The sequence below is a fragment of the Microtus pennsylvanicus genome, chromosome 5, assembly GCF_037038515.1.
Source record: "Microtus pennsylvanicus isolate mMicPen1 chromosome 5, mMicPen1.hap1, whole genome shotgun sequence".
Taxonomy (NCBI): domain Eukaryota; kingdom Metazoa; phylum Chordata; class Mammalia; order Rodentia; family Cricetidae; genus Microtus; species Microtus pennsylvanicus.
In genome coordinates, this window is record NC_134583.1 from 5,830,928 (window position 1) to 5,854,409 (window position 23,482).

Below are 23,482 nucleotides of genomic sequence, written 5' to 3' on the forward strand. Positions count from 1 at the left end.
GAGGGTAGTAACTAACCCAACCATCGATCAAAAAAATCTCCATCCCAGAACAATAAGTGTAAAACATCTACATGTGTCTACCATTTGCTCTTTTTTCTTTCAGAACATTATGTAAAAACTGGGTCAATGCTTCCTTGAAATATGTTGGCATGTGCTGCAACTGAGTCCATTACCACATTGCTTTATCTCTACACTAACAAGTGCACTTGAGAGTTTGCCCTCATTCAGAAAGACACACGCTCACCTTGACTGTCACTGCTCTTCTTGGAATAGAAGCTATATTTTACCTTGTTGATGCTTGTGAAGCTCTAGAAAACCTAACGTCCTTTGACAGAGGGCTGAGGCACGTTCCACAACATTCCATTTTACCATGAATATTTTTATTGATGTTTGATTCTATGTTATTGAAGTTGTATTATTTCCAACCATTTCACAGATTATATCTATTAAGGACTATAATTCAGTGAGTATAAGAAAATGAGAAAAGAAATTATGAAGCCTTTCACTGGTTAAACTATTTGGAAGCTTAAATTTCAAGGTGATGAAATTTTATTTTGGAGATGTTTTATACTATCATCAAATATAATCTATAGCTTTGCCTCATGTCAATTCCTTTATTACATGGCTGCTTATATTATTAACATTAACTATTTTATTAATGAAATACTTCAAAATCTGTGCCTTTGTATTTATGTGTGTACAAAACTAGAGAAACACGATACATAAATGTTCTCAAGTTAACATTTGATACTATTTAGGCAAGAACAAATTTTATTGAGCAGAAAATACATTTATAACTTAAGATAAATAAACACAAAATACATAAATGTCTATAGAAATTTGCAAACAAAAAAATGATTGAGATGATTTTGAGAAAATGAATTTGAGGAACTACTAGAGAATAGACAGCATCTAGCTTTGCATTTATGTTTTCCTTAGCTCACAAAAAGGAATTTCTAATTATAGTCTGGGACTGTTGCCATATGACTAAAAGAACAGTTCCTTCATCCTGTCTTGTAGCTCTGGTGACCAAATGGCTAACGTCTGGGAAGAGGTTGGCAGAAGTGGTGGGTGGGACATTGGTGAAGCTTTTTTTTTTTTCATGCTATTCTATTTGTTGACTGCAATTTTTGCACACTTGTTTTTTGTTTTTCATTTTTTATTTTTGAAAATGCCATTTATGTATATATGAACTATGATAATAATATGCATCTCCAGTCTCCCCAAATTCCTTTATATCTCCTCAAAATGCTTCTTCAAAGCTTTGTAAAAATGTAATTCCAGTTAGTGGAACCATATTGGCAACGGAGTGTGGGCATAGAAGCTCATTGGGCATGGGATTCCTACAAGTGGCTACATCCTCAATAAAAAATTATTCCTCCTTTAAAGCAACTATCAAGTGCCAATAGCTCTTCAGTATGGAGTGGAGTCTGGACATCATCTACCACAACTACTCTTAGATTTTGGACAACTTCATCTTGTGTAGGACCTGTCTATATGCTTCTTGAATCACAAAATGACCTGGTAAAAGATAGTCACAATGTGTAATGTCCCATGAATGACACAGCAAATTTTGAGAAATGTGTCTCTGTAGCTTTGGTGCCTGTCCTGGCACTAGCTCTTGTAGATAAGGTTAGCCTCGAACTCACAGAAATCCACCTGCCTATGCCACCACCGCATGGCTGACACAGCAAATTCGATACAATATTTATGAACTGCTCACTCCAGACTTCATAGAAAGCAAAATATAATGCCATATAGACCCTTGCTTGCTCATAAGGGAGCCTAATTCTTACCAACATGTGTCGCATAGACAGACTGCTTGTATCTGTGATACAATCAATATAATCAAGATAATTATAATCTTATAATATTCTCTAATCTAGATCCTTTGTCATTTCATTAAAATTTAGTTTCAAAATGAATTCAATTGTGTATCCTTCTACAGTCTTGTCCAAACTGTTTTGCTTTCTGTGAATAAATATTTATTTTAAAAGTCCTAGAAATATTGACTCAGTTTGTTTTTACTTTTTTCTTTTCCTCTACTCAATAATAAATTCTCAAATACAACATCCTTGAGAACTCAGCTTCAACTTTCAGAAATACTCTTTAAGTTCACTGTGGAAAATCTTTGTTCTCCACATTTATTCTTGTACTTAAAATATACTCTCTGTTTAGGTTGTCTTGTGTCAATTTGACACAAGTAGAGTTGTCAGAGAGGAAGGAGCCTCAGTTGAGGAAATGCCTTTTTGAGATCCAGCTAGCTCTAAGACATTTTTCAATTAATGATCAATGGGGGAGGGCCCAGCACATGAGCATCTAATTCTGGCTCTACAAGAAAGCAAGCTGAGCAAGCCAGAGAAAAACCACAAACAAAGCCAGTAAGCAGCACCTCTCCATTACCTCTTCATCAGCCCTTGTCTCTAGGATTCTGCCCTGAGTTTTTGTCCTGACTTCCTTCAGTGGTGAACAGCAAGGTGGAATTGTAAGCTGAATAAAAACTTTCCTCCCAATCTAGCTTTATGGTCATGGTGTTTCATCTCAGCAATAGAAACCCTAACTAAGACATTCTCTTAAGATGCTTATTTGATCTTGTACACTTCGTTTGTGCTTATTGTACAATCATACTTAAGTCAGATAACTATTGCATAATTAACAAACAAAAGAGAAAGCTCTTTTCATACCATTACTTTTTATCTTGGAAGAAAGTTTCTATTCTTTCCTAGGTAACCACTAGCAATGTAAGTTCAATGCCTAAATGCATAAGAATTCATAAGCCAATTATTTCCACCTTTCCTTTTCTCTAGAATTTCAACACTGTTTTCCTTATCTATGCCTCCTGCTACAATTCACATTCACGTGACGTTATTCACGTGGCCTTGCTATCTGGCCCAGTTTGCTCTCCCTTAGTATTCTTCCTTTAACATAACCTTGTTGTCACATCAGCTTTTAGATGACTTCTCCAGGCCTATGGGTTGTATCTTTCCTTAGATGTCAATTCACAAGAGCTATCAAAACACCAGAGAGTGAATGAAACACCAAGACTCATTTCTCACATTCTGGGGGCTGGAAGTACAACATCAAGGCCCTAGCCAAAAGTTTACTTCTCATGTTTCGCTTCTTGGCTTCCTTAAGCTTCCTGCTCGCTGTCTCTTCACATGTGTTTTTCTTTCCATGTGTGTAAACAAAAGCCAAATATCTCTGTGTGTCCTCCTGATCAGTTTTGTTTGTAAGGCTACATTAGATTAGATCTGTCCCCATGACAAAGGATTCATTTCACTTTATGATATTGTAAGTCTTGTCTCTGAACATAAATAAAGCTCTTTCAGCCAATAACTTAGCAGAGTAAAGCCAGGCAGGAAATCTGAATAGAGATAGAACAAGAGTAGGCAGAGTCAAGGAGATACCATGTAGCTACTGAAGGAAAAAGATGCCAAAACCATACTGGTAAGTCAAAGCCTTGTCATGGCACACAGATTAATATAAATGGGCTAATTTAAGAAGTAAGATCTAACAAAAAATACACTTGAATCATCAGCCAAACAGTATTGTAATGAACATTGTTTCTGTGTGATTATTTGTATTTGGGCATCGGGAAACAAAAATGCAGTCTCCATCTATATGAAATGATAGTACTACTGATTAAATGAGGATGCTATTGTGAAATCAAATAAAATGACGTATATCCTGCAAAGAACGCAGTGGGAGGCACGAAGGTTATTATTAAAGACATTTCTATCTCCTCACTTCACATGTTTTATTTCAATCAGGAGCCATGTGCTATTTTTGATTTGAGGACCCTGTCATGAACAGTGGAGAAAAGTTTTTGTTCTGTTATCCAGCTAATCTAGATCACTTTTTCTGTCATTAGCTCTGGGCCCTGAATTGAGACAGTGAAGATTCAACCTCCTCTACCCCTGCCCTGTACTGTTTCAGCAGCTTTATTTCCTTCACAAGAGTACTTACTGTTTCTGTAACTGTTTTCTTACTTTATTAAATGAAGGTAATAAGTTTGTTGTGAGTATTAAAGCAATCCTACCCAGTTTTTTTTAAAATTTTGGAACATTAAAAGTGTTGAGTAAAGGATGGTTATTATTTGAACGAAACGAACAAATTCTGAGCTATTTCAAATAAGGCTTCCATGAATAGGACAGCATAAGGAAAATCAATATAAACTAAGTAACTTCAAGGATATAAAGAAGTACCTAAAAATAGACATATTTCCTTCCCCCCAAACACAATATGTTTCCGAATAAGGTGTGCATACTCCTCATAAAGCAAACACATCTCCATTTGATAACCCAGAGGCAGACAGCCACATTGTGCCATTCCCCAGGAAGCCATGGATTTTTAGATAATTCTAAGCCAATCACATCAAGAAAAGATGCTGCCATAATACGGCTCTTCCTCCCAGAGAACCTTATCAATCTCTTTATAGACAATGTCCAACTAACAGGGTTTAGACCTGCCACCTGCTGAGGACTAAATGTGACTCACGCTGGATGCTGAAGTGTGCCCTCCATACACTATTGAAGTGTGCCCTCCATACACTACTGAAGTGTGCCCTCCATACACTACTGAAGTGTGCCCTCCATACACTACTGAAGTGTACCCTCCATACACTACTGAAGTGTGCCCTCCATACACTACTGAAGTGTGCCCTCCATACACTACTGAAGTGAAATCCTAGCCTTGGAGAAGAAGTCTTCAAAAAGTAAAAAGAACTAGGTCGCTTATGATCCCATTGGCAGTCTTAGGAAGAAGAAAGAACTGTCCGTGAATACATTGAAGGAAGGGTATTCAGAGATACAGTTTAGGAATGAGGTTTTAAGCCACAAAGACAGTGTAAACCAGTGATGAACTAGAAAAACTGATCTTAGATTTCTAACTTTTAGAATTGTCAGAAGCAATTTTCTGACATCTAAGCCACTCAGGGTACAGTATTTTGTTATAGTAGCCCAAGCCTAGGCACTTCCTTTACTTTCTAATTGTGCATATTTGGGTCAAAGCTGCACCCCAACTATTGGCATCCAAACATCCAAAGAGTCTGGACTGTTTTAATGGATGCCTCACCCTCAACCCCTCGCTTCATGTATCCAAAGGGTCTGGATTGTTAGGGCAGAAGTTCCACCTCAAGCCCACTTCCCTGGGAGTTGCCTCAGTCAAGACTCCACCCAGGAGAAAGTCTCATCCAAAGATGACTTCACCCCAGAGATGCTCAAGATCACTCCCGCAGGGTATTTAAACTGACCCCCAGAGAACAAATATGTGGTTTTCTGATCTTCCTTTTCTGTCTCTCTTCTGGGGGGCTGGAAAGCCATCCGGGAGCCTTTGTATCCATTAAACCTGAGCTTTTTCTAATTCAGTTCTATTTGGTCTGATTTGAATTGTTGCATTTGCGGAGAGGTTTATTAGAAAGTTTTCACTGCACCTGATAAAAGGTAGATGGGAAAATGTTTCACAAAACTTCCATCCATTCTTTTAAATCGGTTCCCTAAATGTAAAGGATGAGATAAATGCAAAATGTTCTTTGTTCCATGACTCTCCTAAAAGATCCTTTTTTTAAAGGTAAAATTTCCAAAACTTCCACACATTTACAAGCTAAGCTAAGCAAACATCCCACCTCTACCTCCACATTTTGTCCTTTTATTCCACAGCCCCAGCAGGTTTTATTAATATTCAAAGAAAACACCTTACTTCATCTGTCTGTTTTCACCTAAAAATTCCACAGAGACATTGATAAATATGACGACTTTTTTATCTTTTTGCCTGTAGCAGCATAGTCTAAATATAAGCATAATGTAATGGTACTACACTAATACATATTTGGAGAATATTATACAATATGGGCCACTGGAAATGACAGCTACATTTTTTTGTGGCATGTTCACATGTCACTTTAAATTCAATACCATATGCACCCTGAATCCTTTAAATTTTAACACTTTAAAAATGTGGCAATAATACCTTGCATGAGATTGATCATCAACAAAATATCCAGGGCATAATGCAATTCTTTTAACTGTAAACACTAAATGATATATTTCTAAAATTTTCTTCATAAAAAGATATGTTTTTATTAATTTAAATTATGTGTGTCTCTATATGATTATGGGCATGTCAATGTATGTACCCGTGGATGGCAAAAGAGGGTGTTCAATCACCTTGGGTTGGAACTAACCACTGAACAACCTTTCCAGCCACATTGTTATAATTCATTGACATAACTGAAAATTTAGTATAGTATTCTTTTAATTTTCACATATAGCTAGCAATATAAAAAAATTAAAAGTTACTTAGAACTGTAAATCCATTGTGTCCTGAGCCCCAATGTCTTCAATTTATAATCCAGCATTTATTATTTTGAGTGGAACAATGCAAATAAAATATAATCTTACTTTTTATTTTTTTATTCTTTGGTTTTTCAACAAAAGATTTCTCTGTAGCTTTGAAGCCTGTCCCGGGACTTTCTCTGTAGACCAGATTGTCCTAGAACTCAAGAGATCTGTCTACCTCTTCCTCCTGAGTGCTGGGATTAAAGGCGTGTACTGTCACAGTCAGGCATATAATCATGTTTTAATGCTAAAATGTTTGTTTATTTGTTCTTTCCTAGTCCAGGTTTGTTTTTATTTTATTTTCTTATTGTTTGTAGAGACCTGTTTATTTTCTAATGAGAGAGAAAGAAAAGGCGTGAATTTGGGTGGGAGCAGCAGTAGGGAGGATGTGGGAGGAGCTTGGAAGGAAAAACCACAATCAGAATTAGTGTATGAAAAAAACCTATTTTCAATAAAATGTGGAAAAATGTTAACTGTTTCAATATTTCTATACACAAATATATACAAGCCAGATTGCCTAAAATGAAGCTTATTATAAATTATCATATTACTTTATCCTGCATAAAAATATGTAAATTCCCTTTAGCCGTGAATAGCTAAAAATGTTTGTTCCTGAATGATTTAACTGAGCCAAGTAAGTTAAGATTACAGCCTTCACATTAAGGCAGATATGGGTTTCATGGTTATTTATGGCAAGATATCTTTGTTACCTTTGGCAAACCTGCATGAGCACCAATGTCACTGTCACCTCACTGAATTAATGAACATGATCCACATGGCAGAGCTTCTCTTGTCACTGTGCTGTCGCCCTATGCCTCAGGCTTGTTCTGTATGGGATCCTTCATAGGCAGCAAGGAACACTCTAACATGCATGTCACCGTTCTTGTGCACCATGCTGTAGGAAAGGCATATTGGTAATTAAGGAATAACTTTAATCTAGAACGAAGTTACATACTAACAGGATAAATGCTTTGCTTCTGAGATAGTGAATGCCATTAGTAAATTACATTAACCTTGAAGAATATAGAGGACAAGTCAGGCTCCACTGAAAGAGAGATGTCACCTATACTGAAGACGACTTTCATTTCTCAACGGATAAGAAGAAACACCCGCGATGGAAGGATGCAGCAGTCATAGTCTGAAGCTGTAATAAGTTGGATCTGACAGTGCTTTTGAGTTTCAACCCTTTCACTCAGTTCTGTAGATAGAGGATGAGGTGTTTATCCTGTTGTAAATGGAGGCAGGGGCACGGTGTGGCACCCTTGGAACAATCCACTTAGTGTACATGGAAATGACCTACTTTATTTTTGAAAGGAGGCATCAGTAGCGGTTTGCATGTCAACAACAGCCAGGAAGATCATCCCAGTCCAGGTCCCTCCTGGAGAGGAGTCTGCTCAACAGCAGGGAATTTTCTTTCAGCAAGAGGATCATTCGATTTTTGTAATCCACATCCTTTGTTAATTGATAGGTCCATACAATAAAACCGTAATGTAATGATTGCCTCATGTTAGAAATTGTTTATTATAATTTTTAGCTCCACTCCAGTTCACAAGAGCTACTTATTAAAGACGGAAAACTCAAGAAGTACCAAATCTTATGACCAGGAGACAATGAAGAGATAGCACCAAGTTCAAAACCGTCTTAATATCCCTCACTTGAAATGCTGCAAAACTATCCGTGTCCAAAATACATTTTAGCATGTCAAAACTAAATAAAATGCATTCTTAATTTCAATTGCTTAGCATTTCTCCCGAATACACTTTTTTTTTTCACCTAGGCTCCTCCTGTAATTCTTGCTTTCACTGCACCAGAAGGAAAATAGCATTTAATTCAAACACTCAGACTCTGTGAGTGCCTTTCCTTGGGCAGCAGAGCAAATGGCTTGTGGTTAGCTCACTTCTAGGGACAGTTTCCAAGGATCCAGCATCCCCGCAAAATAACAAGAATCTCGGAAAGTGATTCTCTCTGGTTCTTTCACACAGGCTCTAAAGGCCACTCACTCAAGAAATTCAGACTGGACCCCTGCTTTTGGGATGATGCTGGGAGCCCTGAATGCTGCTACAAGCTTACCTTGCTATGCTTTGCTACTGAGGCAATGATTACCATTGCTGCACCTCCTCCCAACCTAAATTTCTTCTGTTACTCAAAATCCTCTTTCCTTCCACTTTCGGCAACCCACAATTCCTCCTCCAAGCGCTCAAATACTGTATTTTCTCATCCTCAGTCAGTTAGCTGGCAACTCAACTGGAAGAGGACCACTCAAAATACCCTGGATCTTGAGGGAAGACGCTCTTGTGGAGACAGCGGGGGAGTGGCGCACATCCCTCCTGCAAAGGGTCCTAGCGCCATCTCTATGCCGCATCACTTTTCGTTTTTCTGCCATATCCACAGAGATTTCGTGAAGATCCTGGGAGAAAAATGCGGAGCCACTCAGCCTTTCCAGTACTTGGGGAGCGGAATAATCGCAGTAAAGCTTTGCCGAACTTGAGCGCGGAGCATGAAGGAGAATCAGGGCTCGCAATAAAATAACAAAATAAAATAATCAAAGAAACCGTCGTGGCAAAAGTTTACTTTCCTTTCTTTTCCCCCATTAGCAATAAACTCCTGCTCTCCAGTCCAGGTAAGACAAATTCCAGAGCATGGATTCGTCGCGGATCTCTGACTGCTTCAAAGAGAAAAGATGATCTGGCTTAGTGCGCCCAGCTGCGCAGTAGAAGGAGATCCCTGCCTTGAGCGCAGCGTCAGTTGCCACAGGAACTACAAGGAGAACTACACCACTATTTCTGCCAAAATACTGGAAAGAGAAATGAAATGGGCTGGATCTCCCTCCAGGCTTCTAGTCTCTCCTCTTTCTACAGCTGACTCTTTGGCTCACTACCATCCAGTTTTTAAATAAAAGTATAGAATCCGAAATTAGTCCTGATCCAAAAGCTGGCCAACGCAAGTTCTTGGTCAATTCTTTGCAAAACCATCTAGGTGAACTTCGGTAGCTCTTTGAGACAAAGTTATGGAATGGGAACGAGGGAATGTCGCGAGGAGATTCTGTCCAGGATATGGTGTCAAAATTCTTCCTTTCAAAGGATGTCTGGGAGCCCCTTGCTTGGTGAGGTGCTGCGCGAATTTCAGTTCTCCACTGAAGATGGGGCGCTGGTCACCCTGAAGGGTGGAGATGGTTAGAGGATCTGAAGTCCTGCCATCTCCGGGTTCAGGGTTCCTGGAGAAGAGCTGACCACCGGGAAGAGCTAGGAGTGGAGATATGAGACCGGGCGGGGAGACAGGAGAAGGTAAAATAGACTTGAGGCCTCGGTTAACTGGAAAAGAGGTACGATGTCACCATGCTTTTCATTCTGGTAACCCCTGGTGCGGGCTCGCCTCTAGTTTTCGCCTGTGGCCTGTGGCCTGTGGCCGCGATCGTGAAGCTGGGCGTGCGTGTTGGGGCGCGCGCGCGGGGGTGTGCGTATGAGCGGTGCGTGTGAGCCGGGCGTGTGTGCGCGCAGTCCGCGCGCTGAGTGTGGCCGCCGGGACACAGCAGCCCGCCGCCCGCCCGGTGTCCCTCCTTTCCAGCTATTCAGCCTCCTTACTGGTCTTCCCATCATCCGCCCCTAACCCATTACGACCTCCACTCAAAGTTTCCTTGGCAGAGACGCCTGGGCGCAGCGGCTGGAGCCAAGACGCCGCGGTGGAGGGCGATCCTCGGCGTGGCTCTACTGCCTGCCGGCACCTGCTCTGCACCGAACCCGCCCGAGCGCAGGTTTTCCTACTTGGCGGGAGCAGGAGGAGGGGTGCGGTGGAGAGAGACAGAAGAAGCCTAGGCTCTTGACAGAATACCCAGCTTGGCTGCCCAACGCATTTGTGGGGTCACAGAAGAAAACTGGATCCGCAGCCAAGTTGCCTGAGCAGGAACAGGGGAGGTTTCCACTGCCACCGAGGTTGTCCCTGTCTCCGTCACAACAGGCATGAGGGTTTAGAGATGTCTTGGCTGCCAGGGCTTTAGAATTCAACATTTCCTCCCTGGCCCCTGTGAAAGAAAACGCCGAGAGAGCTGAGACAGGGGGGCGCCTGGAAGGAGACCCCGGACTCCAGTACGCTTCATCCTCCTTGGCTTTGGATTTTAAGGACACGAAGGGACACCAACAGCATCTCAAGGTAAGAGACGACAAACCCGCTGCTTGAATCTCCAGAGAGAATAACTTAAAATACATTTGGGGGGATACGGTGGGGGTTAAGGCAAGTTACGCGGAACCCCCTGGCTGTTGCCACGCAGCTGCACAACCCGCGCGAATGGCTCCAGGCAGGCAAGTGGAGGACCAGCCAGTACAGATGGTTGAGATCCAGGCGGCATAAGGGAGTGTCCTATCCTCACACTTCTGGATACCTATTGGGAATTGCATCTGGGGCTGGTTCCTCTGTCCAGGTTGATTTACATCTGGGCTTGGCCCCTGTTTTGTTTTTATTTTCTATTCTGGAGAGGTTTTTTCCTTAACCCCGTACACCGATTCCCTCTTTGCGATAGGGAGCTGTAGGCCCTGGTCAGGAAGTAGATTAGGTGGCTGGCCAGGCTGGAGTAGGCGGGCGGGATGCGGGAATCTGGGAGTCCACGCGGCCACCGAGTCCGCTCCCTGCAGCCGGCGTCGGAGCCCGGGCGCAGCGGGTCGGCTGCGTTTCGCTTGGCCTCCGCTAGAGGCTCCCAGCGGGCTCGGCGGAGCGGGTGGGTGTGGGGGCGCCGGGCGACCGAGGGGCAGCTTGAGCAGAGAGCGTGCCCGCCGGGTAGCAGAGGCGGCGCTGCAGAGGGGGGTCCAACTTGGACGGGTCGGTGGACTTGAGCCCGAGTCTCCGTGCTCCTGCTAGTTTGGCGCCCCGTCGCCGGGACCCGAGCCGGAATCCAGAAAGCTGTGCTGGGATCCAGAGCCACTTCGGGGAGGCAACAATAGTCAGCGCTCTGAGGGCAGCCCAGGAGGTAAAGCCTATCTCTACTTCCAACCCTACTCCTGTTCTAGGGAAATTCTCTGGGCTGGTATTCAGTTGGCACCCAGGGAAGGGTGGGGGTAATCTGTGAGGTCCCTGTCTGCTGTTCCTTTCCTTCTTCTCTCTGACGTTCTGGGGTCTGTGCCTTCGAACTAATCCCTGTTTCCCCTGCTACTCTGGACAATTGCTTCCTTTAAGGGCAAGTTTTGGTTGTGTTTATTTTTAATATTTTTTTCTTAATTTTTTTGTTGTTGGTGGTGATGGTGTGTGCAGGATGGCTTTCTGTCACTCACTGCTGGGAGCTCAGCAAGGCGATCTGCTAGGTCCCCTCTGAGCTGCAGTGGACCCTGAGTGCAAGACTCAAGGGATGGGGTGTGGTGACAAAAGAGAGAACCACACCCTCTGCCTTTCCTCCACCTTCCTCTTCACCTGCTGGTGGAGTCGCCCCATTCAGCATTTTACTGAGCTCCTTGCCCTAGGGACTGCCTCTGCGAACAGAGCAGAGCTGCTGAATGACTTGGAGACGGGAAGAAAAGATGAGTAGGAAGTCATGGCCAGAATATCATGGGGCAGAACGAGGGTGAAGTTAAGGCTCCTGGGAAGGTGTGTGTGTGTGTGTGTGTGTGTGTGGGGGGGGTTATTGGGAAATAGCTTTGAGTTCAGATTATTTGATGAAGCAAGGCTTTCCACATTTCACAGTGCTCCTGACATTTTCCAGTATGTTCAATGCACTAACAAATATCTCTGCTAAGTACTGACTTGGCCATGGTGGCCACTGGATATGTTTGATTGTTGTGTATAACCCACAGAAAAGTAAATGCATATTTAGAATACTGTGCATACTTCAAGAGATTACTGTGTGTCTGTCACAATGCTAGAGATACATTTTCCAGTGTGCTGTGTAGAGTTTGGGCTTCTCACATGTGGTCATTTTCTACTCCAACTCAATTTTAGAGTGCACTAAGGGTGGTTGTTACACCTCTCGTGATATTAACCCTCTAACGGAATAACACTCCAGAAAGGAAAAAAAAAATAGCTTGATCATTGTATGTTCTTGGAATAATAAATAAAAGCCAAGATCTAGCAGTTATGATATACCAGGACACATGATGAAAATGAGAGGAAAACCTGATTTTCAGAACTGAGAAGCCATGGTTAACATTTTTTTAAAGACATCTTTGTATGGGTGCTCTCACCATCTTTATTAGTGTATATTACTTGCAATGCCTCTGAAGTGTGAGGCAGACAAAACTGAAGCACTTCCTGATGCTGAAAGCCAGCGTATGTATTGGGATAGTACCAGGTATTTTCACCTTAAAGTTCTCAAGTGGAGCAACTGACTGTTGATGATGAAATGGTTTAGTTATCATTCGTGTGGAAGACATCCGTTATTTACCCATTGATAAATCTATATAGGGAAGTTAATTTTTCATACAATAGCTGTATTTTAATGTCAATGGAGGCTAGAAAAAATATTGATGCTTTATATTGCAGACTGTTACACACCATCATCTAGAGAGCGTCTATATCGTTTTTCAGGGGATTAAATACCTTACCAGGGTCCCAGGAAAATAGCCAGTTCTTAAAATACACTGTCCTTAGAAATTCTGTGACAAACACAATGATTGTTACCAGTCTACATAGTTACCTGCATATACAGATACACAGCATGTATTTGTAGAATTAACTGAAAAAAGTGAAATTTAGGGTTCAGTTGTCTTTCTGAAACACATTTAAGGCAAAAGAGCTTTTTATATTAAAAACCATGTTTGAGGTCTAAAATATTTTGTGTTTCATAAAATTTTATTGAGTCAAACAAGTGATTCTGCTTTGCAATCTCGAATTAAGTTTTGAGGCACCATCTCTAAAATATTTTCTCCCTAGTGCAGGCTGTTTTAGAAAGGACCAAATATTGAACTCTTGCAGGGATGCTTTGGAGCCCAAAATGGCCTGGGTCCTATGAAACTTCACATGTAGAATCAGAACTGATAGGAAGTTGTCACAAATTAATTGGCTTGATGCTTCAATTAAAAAATGATTATGATCTGGCTCTGGTAGTCATTACGGTTGATTTCCTTTGGTCTCCAGATATTCTGGGAAAGGACTCTAGGTGGAAATGTTTTCCCGCAGTACAGGGAGAAGTGGTCGCTATATGCAGACAGGCTTGGCAATAACTGATTCTCCAGTCTGGCTTGCTTTTTATCCACAAGGCAGCATGTTAGATGGAAAAGAAAATCAATTTTCTGATTTTATATGAACACTTCCCCTCCCCCCTTTAAAAAAAAACCTCACACTAATCTTTTTATCATTTTGATGAGACGATATGTTAGCAAGCCACATCCTTTAATGATTGAGAGGCTACTTCAGCATCACAAGCTTTAAGAACTGGTTAGACACAAAACAGTACATATCATAAAGGGAAAAATTGAATTTGTAAACCATATTTGATAATCAGATAAAGTAGAGCACTACAGACAGGTGAAATTTCAGGGCTCAGCCTTACCTCTCTCTGTATTCACCTTTGTGATTTCCTTTCCTTTTTTTGTTTTTTTGTTTTTGTTTTTTGTTTCTTTTTGATGTGCATTTAAGAATGTTTCTATCTTCCTTTAATTTATCTTCTTCAGAATAAAATCATTATGAGGTATTTTACTATCAGTAGCTCTTAATCCATTTTTACATAGGTGCCAGTCGCTTGAATGTCTCCTTCATTGGGCAGCGACCACTTTGGAAAGGAAGAATGAGTAATAGTGGGGATGAATGGGCTGCCGTGGAACTTTGGTGTTTCTGCTTCCAGTGACTTTCCTCACAATAACCAACTGTGCCTTGTTAATCATGAGCAGATTGCTCTTGGCGGGGCCCCTGCTCTGAAATTACTAGTGACCTTTGGGAAACCTTAATTCCAACCATATATATTCATACACACATCTTCGTGGTACCTATAACTTTATCTTTGTGTATGCTTAATATGACACTGGTTCCAACTGTGATTTCTTCCATTAAAATTATGAAAGTTATTCAATATCCATAAATACTTTTATAGTAGTTAGCTTCTGGACTGTTCGTTCAGTAGCTTAATCTATAACATTAAACTCAAGCTTCTTCTAGCATCTTAGTTTTTACAGTAGACCTAGCCATAAGAAATCAGATGTCCCCCTTCTCCTGTTTCATTTTAGTGATTTCAGCACCAGGAATGTGAGTTATTTGTTTCTTTTGTCTAGTGACAAAATTAGCAAGAAACTAGCAGATATTAATGAATTCTGGATTTGAATAAAATTTTGAAACTTCATTGGCATACTTATGTGGTCTTTGTTAAATCAAGAAGACCATTAGGATTTGTAATAGGAATATAGTTTTATTGTAGAATATCATTTTAAGATGCGTTACATTTTTTAATGCTGTGGAACATTTATTTTAATGATACAAAGATATGTTGCATTTTTTTAATGTTGCATTTGTTTAACTCTGTGAAGCTGTGTTACTTTACCTGCCTAAAACACCTGATTGGTCTAATAAAGAGATAAGTGGCCAATAGCAAGGCAGGATAAAGGATAGGTAGGACTGGCAGGCAGAGAGAATAAACAGAGGGAGAAAAAGAGAGAAAGAAAGAGAGATCAAGGTATGAGAAAAGAAGGGTACAGCCACCCAGCCACACAACTAGATGCGGAGTAAGAGTGAAAGTAGGGTTACAAATAAGAAAAGAAAAGAGCCCAGAGGCAAAGGCAGATGGGGTAATTTAAGTTAAGAAAAGCTCACTAGAAACAGACAAAGCTAGGGGTGGTCAATTATAAGAAAGAGTAATATTCTCTGTGTGATTTATTTGGGAGCTGGGTGGCAGGTCTCCCAAAGGATCCAAAGAGCCAAAGAGTAAAACTCAACAACACATTTTGCTGTGTTTCTTAGTTACCTTCATTGGTTAATATTAATCTCAGCTCTGTTTATTAGCTGTAACTGTATGTCAGATATCATTTCCTTCTTTTCAGCTTTGGATTCACTGTCAATATGAGTTTATTTTCATTATAAAGTGAGTAAGACTAAATTGAAGCCTAGAGGTCTACAGTAGAGAACAAATTTCATTTTGTTTCAGATAATAGAACATTACAGCAATCTGTCCACAAAGAGGGAGTTATCATCTTCACAAAATTAATAACCAAATTTCAGCATAGCAGAAATCGACGTAGACATTTACAATTCCTGGCATATTTCAGCTCTAGATGTGGCGCTACTGAGTTGGTGAAGTGCATTCTAAATTGCACTGCATAAGAGGACCTGGTATCTTCATACAGTTTCATTCTAATATAAACTATGGTTAGCTCTAAGCCATCTACCTAGTAGCTGGCACAAAAGGAAAAGCTAAGCAAACACAGTGTATTGCTCCTGGTGTTTCCTGGGAGTCACAAACATTGCCTCTTGGGGAATGCCAAGGTATAAAACACTGGGCTCCAATGCTCAAAAGGGAGGTGTTTTTATCATCCTAACATTTTTTGTTGTACTTGAGTCACAAATGGACACACATTCTTATATAATTCTCTCACCCTGCAAAGGCACAAGCATATGCATGCATATGGGGGAAGGGAAAGATAGTGGTTTCTGTAAAGATAAATGATGACTAGAACCTGCTCATTAAGCTTGTGGTTATGGTTTGCATATAGTTTCTTTTATGTAATTTCACTTGTAGGTAGTCACAAAACCATAGCCTTGTCCTCAGTTGGTTTCATTTATATTAATTAATATTTGAAAAGATGTTAATATTAACATGATGTCTATTTTATTACTTGGCATTTAAGGTATATATGATTTTTCATTTTTTTATTTCAAATATACATATAATATGTTTCGGTCAAATTACTCTCATTCTGCCCTCTTTAATTTCATACCCATCTCTCTCACTTTTTCCTCCTAAATCCATGTGCTTGTTGTTTGCTTGCTTCAACCCACTGAGTCCTTTTAGTGCTACCTGTATGTGCATGGGTATGGAGCTATCTACTGCAGCATAAGTGGTTAAGTCCCAAATGCCTAAAAGAAACTGGTCCTTCTTCCTGTAGCAACTGTCATTTGTCATTAGCTCCTCAGGAGAGGTGCGACTTCATGAGACCTTCCTCCCTCCATCCTGGGATTTTGGAATGCTTGATTTTGGGCAGGCCTCAAACATGCGGTCTCAACCTTTATGAGTATACATGCGGAATAATCCTTGACATGTCTGGGAAATGGGGTTTTGGTGCAGGCAACTGTTCCCTCTGAGGGTCTTCTTTCTTTCTGTCCCCTCTTCTCAAGTGATCCCTGATTCTGCAAGGGCTTGGGGAGTGTTTTTATAGACACCTAATTTAGATTTGAATATTCCAGTCTATTAGTATTTGCATGTTGACTAGGAAACTAGAAATGGACCGTGAGTGAAGAACTTGTCTCCCTTGGGTATCAGATATGAATACATGTATCAAGAGATGTAGCGTTAGCATCAGATTATGGGAGAGAACATGGAACATGTGTCTTTCTGAGTCTGTGTTCTCTTGCTATGACTGATTATTTCTAGCTCCATTGATTTAACTATGAGTATATATACCTTCATTTTCTTAAAGCTTAACAACAATTTATTGTGCATATGAACCATACTTTTATTATCTATTCCATCTTTGTTGGGTATTTAGGCTGTTTCCACTTTCTGGATATTTCAAATATAGTATTGTTAAACATAGTTGAGTAGTCATCTTTGTAGTAGGATCTGTAGACCTTTGGGGACATTCCCAGAAGTGGTAGAGCTGGATCATATGCTAGGTCTATTTCTCGTTTTTGGGGAACTCAACTCTGATTGTATGAGTTTGCCCTCCCAACAACAGTAATTAAGTGTCTTTGAAGTGTCTCTTGTCATTTTAAATCATATAATCTTGTTTAATAGAGAAAACAAGTTGATAAGAACCAAATAGACTACCATCAAGTTAAGAAAATACTTGCTAAGTATCTGTTATTTACAAAGGCTAGCTAAATATTTGGTAAGTTAAAGCTTGATAATCATTTTGATATCTACAACTCTCTACCAAATAAAACAAATAAGCAAAAAACAAAAATGGATGGCTGTGTCACCAGGTAATTAAGAGTAGGATGATATAAGAGTATTCTGTAAAAGTTTTGTAGAGGGTTGTCTAAGTTAGGCTTTCTACTGTTGTGACTTAATACATGACCAAAAAGCATGTTGAGGAGAAAAGGTTTTATTCATCTTACACTTCCACATTTCTATACATTATTGAAGAAGTCATGAAAGAAACCCAAACACAGCAGGAACCTGCAGGCAAGAGCTGATACAGAGGCCACGGAGGATTTTGCTCACTGGCTTGTTCCCAATGGCTTGCTCAGCCTGCTTTCTTATGGAACACAGGACCACAAGCCTAGGATGGTACCAAGCACAGTGGGTTGAACTTCTCTCATTGAACACTAATTGAGAAAATGTCTTACACCTAGATATAATGGAGGGTTATTCTCAAGTGAGGCTCCTTCTTCTAGCTTGTGTCAAGTTGACACAAAACCAGACAGTAGAAAGGGTTTATTGAGAGGACTAATATGGGGTATAATTTAAATCTATGCCCTTAATAATAATCTTAGCAGCGCAAGTAAACTCAGTAATAAGACTGAAGAATTGGGAACATATATATATATATATATATATATATATATATATATATATATATATATATCTTAATTTGGTACCAGATTTGAATAGTATGTGCAGAAATTGATATAATCAGAAACTGTTAATACTCTCTGGAATACAATTTCTATAATTATTACTTAACCATCTATTCAATAGCAAATGTTCATAACTATTGACCTTAGACTTCCCTTTGAACAAAGCACCCTCAGAGTTGCTCTCCTGAGTCTCTAGTGACCCACTATGAATACACAAGAGGAAATGACTAGTGTGAATGGCTCCATAACTTCAGAAGACATCATGTTTGTGCACAACACCTCCTCTACAAAGCCGGCTGTGAATGGATAAAGAGTGTAAAATCCAAACTCTGGGAAAGTACTTAGCAATTAAAAGAAATAAAGTCAAGACAAGCCACAATTTAGAAAACCATTAAACCAGTATATTCCATTGAGGAAATCAGAAACATGGCTATTGCATGGTTTTGCTTATATAAAACATACAAAGAAATGTATCTGTAAAGATTGTTAGTTGTGTTTGTCTGGCAAAGGGGGATGAGAGTGAAAATGGGCATGGCAAATACTTTAGTGCAGTTGAATCTATTCTGTCATTGAATTGTAGTGAAGGATGCATAAATATATTAACTTAGTAAAAATTTTTCAATTATTCACTTAAGTAAATTTAATGACATATACTTTATTTAAAAGTTAGTTTTAAAATGTACAAACTCAAAATAAAACAGGACATAAAAACTTTTCTCTAAAGTAAAACACTGATACAAATGATATCATTATAAAATCCCTCTAACATTTAAGAAAAAAAATACCCATTTCACCCAAATGAGAAAATTTTAGATGCTTTATTATTGTAAGTTGATTCAAAGATCAGCATTGCATTTATACCAATATCATGAAGCAGTATAAGAAGGTTACAGACCAATATCTATGAGGAAAATAGACATGAATACTATTAACAGAAGTAAAAATGCAAATATTAGCAAAATTTAAAGAGATAAAATATTATCGACAACTTGATTCATTTCATAAGTGAAGTGGTGGCATAGCATTAGAAAAGAAATAAAATATTAAATAAAAACCAACATACAGCTAATGCACTAGGAAAGAATGAAAAGGTTTGAGAAAATCTGACAATTAATTAATTGTGCTGGAGATTGGATGCATTAGTATAACTCATCATAGGCAAGGGATCTTTGCTGAGACTACATCCTCACACCTTACAATAATTCTTGGAATACCTCCTTTCAAACTGGGAATACAATGAAAAGCCCATAATGTTGGTTAGAAAAAAGTAAAATAAGAGTAGAGTTAATATAATACTTATGATATTATATGAAAGCCAAAATGTCTTTCCTCTGATCTTGGAAAGGAATCAATAAAGAGCAGGTACATTAAAAGGGAGATATAAAATCACCTTATTACAGTGTGAAAGTTTGAAAATAAGATGATCCACGTGCCCAGCAGCGATGACCAAGATTTGCACTGTTCATGAAATTGGTGTTGGCTTAAAGGATGTTGAATGAAATCATTATTAAATGCCATTATGGATAAATCTCTGAGTTCTATTGCAATAATAAAAAATTGTGGTTGAAGAGCAACAGTTAATATAAAATTGTTCAATATAATAGATATTTAATATAAATTTCATGTGTGTTAAACCACAGAATTAAAAAAAATGCTCATAGGCTGTTGTGGTAAGAAAACTAACTGAGATAAACTAAACATATAATATAACATTGTGTTTGGTTGCATGAAAGAAAGAAAATCCAACAGTACGGGTTTATTTATGACGATTGAGACAGTTTCAGGAGATTCTCTAAAAGATACCTGTAACTGGTGAGCAAACACTAGTAAGCTACGTACGTAAACGATGAATCCAGATCATTTGTCTTTTCTACTTCAGCCTGTTTCCTTACATATCTAGAAATTTCAGTGTACTTTTGACCACATTAAATTCGTATATACTATTATTATATGCATTTCTCATTTGAAAGAATTTCCTTTATCCTACAAGCCTTTTTATGAAGAGAAACATTGTTCTTCACACTAGGAATTCACATTGTTTAAGGTAAATCTTTTTTTTTTCTTTTTTCGAGACGGGGTTTCTCTGTAGCTTTGGAGCCTGTCCTGGAACTAGCTCTTGTAGACCAGGCTGGCCTCGAACTGACAAAGATCCACCTGCCTCTGCCTCCCAAGTGCTGGGATTAAAGGTATGCACCACCACTGCCCCGCTTAAGGTAAATTCTTAAATCATTTATTTGATTGAAACCCTTTTCTTCATTTGTAGATTTTCATACTAAAGAAATTATATAGATGTATGGTTTACACGGTAAAGCTCCCGGGATTCTGAAGTTTGGACAGGGTATAAAGAAATGTTGCTGAAAAAGTAAGAGAAGGATGCTTTGTGGGTAGAAAGCAAGAATATCTAGACACAGAGGCTAGAAAATACTTGAGGATGGATGTTTTCTAATACTCAATTTGTAACTTTGAAAACTTTATATATGACTATTATTTTTACATTATTTCCATCCCTCAATTTCCTGTGTTTCCCAGGCCATCTTAAATTCATGACCTCTTTAATAGTTATCTTTAATGATTATTGTTACACACACATATATTATACACACGCACAACCTACTGAATCAGTTACTATTTATGTGCCCTACTAGTTTTATTTCAGTTTGTCACAAGCTATTGTCGTTTTGAAAAATGGAACTTCAGTTGAGAAAATGCCCACTAGATTTGCCCTGTAGGCAACCGCGTGGAATGCTTTCTTAGTTGATGTCTGATGTGACAGGAAAGTTCCCTGTGGGTGGTGCCACATATAGACTGGTGGGGCAGGGCACGGTAAGAAGGCAGACTGAGCAAGTGGAAGAGCGAGCCACCAAGTTGCTTTCCTCCAGGGCCACTCTATCAGCTCCTGCCTCCAGGTTCCTGCCCTGTTTGTGTTGCTGCTTTGACTTCCTGTAGTGATTGACTAGGATGAGGCACTATAAGCTGAAGTAAACACTTTTGTCCACAACTGATTTTCTTTATTATTATTATTATTAAAAATTTTCACCTCCTCCTCTCCTCCCGTTTCCCTCCCCCATTCCCCAACTTCCCCTCCCTCTCCCTCTCCAGTCCAAAGGGCTGTCAGAGTTCCCTGCCCTGTGTGAAGTCCCAAGTCCTCACCCCTCTATCCATGTCTAGGAAGGTGAGTCTCCAAACAGACTAGGCTCCCACAAAGCCAGTACATCCAATAGGATCAAAACCCAGTGCCATTGTCCTTGGCTTCTCCGTCAGCACTCGTTGTCCGCCACGTTCAGAGAGTCCGGTTTGATCCCATGCTCCATCAGTGCCATATTTTAATCATGGTGTTTCATCACAACACTAGAAACTTCAAGTAAGATAGTGTTGCTCCTCTGAAAATGTGTTCAGGGCTAACCCTTGGGCCTGGGTAACCTATCAGAGAGCTTGCCCATGGAGAAAACTGATTCTTCAATTGAAGAATAGACATTGATTGGTTTTGGTTCTTGGGATGGGTCCTTGTACTATTTCTCCATCCACACAGGGATATCAGTAAATGCTTTATATACTTACATAGTAGCAATGTCCTCAGTAAAATTACGCTTGTTAGTGTGATTAGAATGATTGGATTTCTTGTTCATGCTATTGAAAAACATTTTTCTGTTGTTGTTTGGTTAGCAATAGCAATGCAAATAATAATATGAAACACGGGTACACATGTTGGTTGTGGATGCTTCCTCTTGGATCTTTTCAAAGAGTAACTTTAATTATTTGTCCTATTACTTATGCTTTGAATATACTCCATCAAAACATTCCTTATTAGTATTGTCTGATATATCTTAAATATTATCTGCAAACATTAAGGCCCATATTAGATTATTTCAAACATGGTTTACATAGTTAATTTTAATTTTGCTATAAAACCCTTTCTCCCTAACTAAATTAGTGGGTACATTGTCTCTTCTTTCTTTTCAGACTTCTTGATTGTATTCACTGGGGAGCATTCTAACCCATATTTCTCTGCTAGTGATGGATGTTTGTGGGAGCTCAAGTTACAAGGAAACATTTGCATATGTGGTTGGTTCTGCGTTTAACATTCCCTTTATAAGAAGTTGAATAAATCCGCAATAGAAATGTCAGCTGTCTGAGAAACTATAATAAAAACATGTTATATTTTGCATTATACTCAAATGAAGTATGTATAAGATTAAACTAAATGTGAAATGATAAAAATTCTGCTATTTGCCGGTGGTTATGTAGCGTATAAAATACTCAGGTTTAAGTAAATATTGCAAAGAGGCAGACTGCATGTGTGTCCTACAAAGTCTGTAGCTTCTGGTTCTGACACCCATTCTTGTGCCCAAATCCCATTCTGACTGGAGATTGTATGGACGGTGGAAGAATAAAGCTAAAAGCATTGTTCACTCATTGAAAACAAAAGAGGTTTCAGTGATTGATGAACAGCTCAAGGGAAGGTGTGAGGTTTGATTCAATAGAAATTAATGGTTTCAGATTAAAGCTGTAGAATATGGATGATCACCAGATGTTCTGTCAGGAGAGATGGCAGAAAATTATGGAAGTTATTTGCATTTTGGAGGAGAGGGGGATAAAGCATATACCTTTCCTGTAGCTCTCCTTTATAAAGAATAAAGTGCATAGGTACTCCAACTATACTGATTGCTTTATGAGTAAAGTGGTAATAAATTTAGTTAATAATTTATACTTAAGATTTACATTTGGAACAGTATTCAAAATTGAAAAAATGTAGGAGTTGTTAGTAAAACAACTCAATATTTTTACATATATCCCCAAGGCATTGTACACTGACATTTCTTGATATAAAAACGACATTCCTATATCAAGGGGAAATTTATATTCATTCTTTAAAAACTAGCCTAGTGGCACCAGAAAACCATTGATGCTTCAAACAAACAGAAAATTTATTTTTAATGTTTGTCTTATATAAGTATACTTAATGGTGTTATTGTTACTACTAACTGTGTTAATTGACCTATATAGCCTGCTAAGGCATGTGATTCAGGAAGGTAAAAATTCTATTTTATTTATTATCATAAAAAACCTACTGTTAAAATATTTCTCTTTCAATCTTGATTTTATAATGATTGATTTGATTTTAAAAAAGATGGAGTTTAAATTATATATAAAACCACATTGATTATTTTTCTGATTGGTAAAGCTTGTGTATATTAAATAAAACTTAAAGATTTGATTTCAAATTCTGACTTTGCCACTGATTGCTTTTCACTGAACTTCATGTCTAATGTAATCTCCAGAGGTGTTAGTTTCCTAAGATATAAAATAAGGAACATAAACTTTCCTGTCTGGTGTACTCTACGTGAATATGCTAATCTTGGGGCAGGACATCGGTATAAAGTAAAATTCTATACTTAGTACTTATATGAAAGAATTTGTTCTTATATTAGGTTCATAAATAAAGATCAATAACAAAAACTTAAGTGTCATTACGTGTGATACTTTGTGAAACTAAATGGAAATTTTGC

At 38.9% G+C, this 23,482-nt stretch overlaps 1 protein-coding gene across 9 annotated transcripts in view; it reads left to right on the forward strand.

Moving 5' to 3' along the window:
* Positions 1-7,254: 7,254 nt before the first annotated feature.
* Lingo2 (leucine rich repeat and Ig domain containing 2) overlaps positions 7,255-23,482 on the forward strand; it is a 1,060,547-nt gene continuing 1,044,319 nt past the window's right edge. For 6 of the 9 annotated variants that reach the window (XR_012910565.1, XM_075971228.1, XM_075971227.1 and 3 more), the window contains exon 1: positions 7,255-10,481. The gene's annotated coding sequence lies outside the window, so the exon portion shown is untranslated. Of the gene's footprint in view, positions 10,482-10,953; positions 11,293-23,482 lie in introns of those variants that run through there. The other 3 variants (XM_075971225.1, XM_075971224.1, XM_075971229.1) reach the window with 3 other exon arrangements.